At 38.0% G+C, this 1,520-nt stretch overlaps 1 protein-coding gene across 1 annotated transcript in view; it reads right to left on the bottom strand.

Annotated features, from left to right (window-relative positions):
• The window catches only part of RABGAP1 (RAB GTPase activating protein 1), a 157,425-nt gene that overhangs the window by 91,077 nt on the left and 64,828 nt on the right, over positions 1-1,520 (bottom strand). The gene's annotated exons all lie outside the window — the stretch shown is intronic.

Below are 1,520 nucleotides of genomic sequence, written 5' to 3'. Positions count from 1 at the left end.
GCACTCTGCCCAGGGGGACAGCTTGAGGCTCTGTCTAAAAAAAAAAAAAAAAAAAAAGACTAGTTCCTAAAGTCTTTGGGCTTCGTTTATCTCATCTATAAAATGCAGACAATAAAACTTGTCTTGAAATGTTGGTCTGAATTTACAAAGTGCTTTTACACATAATATCTTATTTGATCCTCACAATTACCATCTGAGGTAGACAATATATCTCTAGTTTTATTAAAGGGAGAAAAATTCAGGGAGGTTGATTAAATGATTGAAGAAGTCCTAAAATATTTAACACCAGCAAATGCTCTGTTATGTAACAGCTGATTTATGATTTGAGACCCAGCATTATTGAGTAAATAAAGCAGAATTCTGATATTAAAAAAAAACAATTCAACCATTTTCCCCACAATCCCCTTAGTCTCTTCTGCTCTCACCCAGAATGGATTTGGTCAGGTACTAGAGAAATGGTTTGAAATTCAGTCCTTGGCATTGCTTTGTGTGCTCAAATGGCATCCAGATTTTTTTTTTTTTTTTGAGACAGTCTCACTTTATTGCCCTTGGTAGAGTGCTACGGTGTCAGAGCTCACAGCAACCTCCAACTCCTGGGCTTAGGCGACTCTCTTGCCTCAGCCTCTCAAGTAGCTGGGACTACAGGTGCTCACCACAACGCCCAGCTATTTTTCTGTTGCAGTTTGGCCGGGGCGGGCGCCCTACTCACTGAGCCACGGGTGCCGCCCTGCCATCCAGATTTTTTAAAAGCTCATTTCTGTACCCACTGAATTTTGCCCTGGTGAAAACATAATATTTCACAGAAAAAAAATTATTTTGTAGAAATGAGGGTCTTACTACATTACCCAGGCTGGTCTTGGACTTCTGGCCTCAGGCTACTCGCACACCCCCGTGTCCCAAAGTGCTGGGATCACATCTGTGAGCCACTATGCCCAGACTTCTGATTAAATAAAAGCAAACCAAAAAGAAAAAAAAAAAGCTCCTGTGGGCTATGAGATTTAGGCAGAAGTAAAATAAGCACTACCAAAGTATACAAAGGTCTGAGATTTTTCTCAAAATGTTTGCAGAATTCTTGAGAATTCTGCACAACACATTTACAAATAATTCTGTGACCCTGGTACCCTAAACGTGAGAGCTACAGACAATTCAATATAGTTTTGTCCTTGCTTAGATTAAAAAACAATATATAAAAGCTGATGTTATGAGCAGAAGGAACAAAAATCATTCTGTTACTTAATTCAATGCTTGGTACACTATGGCCTAGGGGGCCAAACTGGGCCTACCACTTGTTTTTGTAAATAAACTTTTGTTGAAACAGAACCATGCTTATTTGTTTAGGTACTGTCCATGACTACTTTTGCACCGTAACAGCAGAGTTGAGTAGCTGCAACAGACTATTATCCAGCAAAGCCTAAAATATTTATTTGACCTTTTATAGAAAGTTTGCTAACCAATGTTTAATTTACATTGGTAAAATTATTTTAGAAATTTTACATCCTTGATAATATTTTTTTTTTTTT

Source organism: Otolemur garnettii, unplaced genomic scaffold (assembly GCF_000181295.1).
Source record: "Otolemur garnettii isolate 467f Iridium unplaced genomic scaffold, OtoGar3 scaffold00014, whole genome shotgun sequence".
NCBI lineage: Eukaryota > Metazoa > Chordata > Mammalia > Primates > Galagidae > Otolemur > Otolemur garnettii.
The sequence above is the reverse complement of the archived record's forward strand: the minus strand, read 5'-3'. Positions and strand labels throughout refer to the sequence as shown.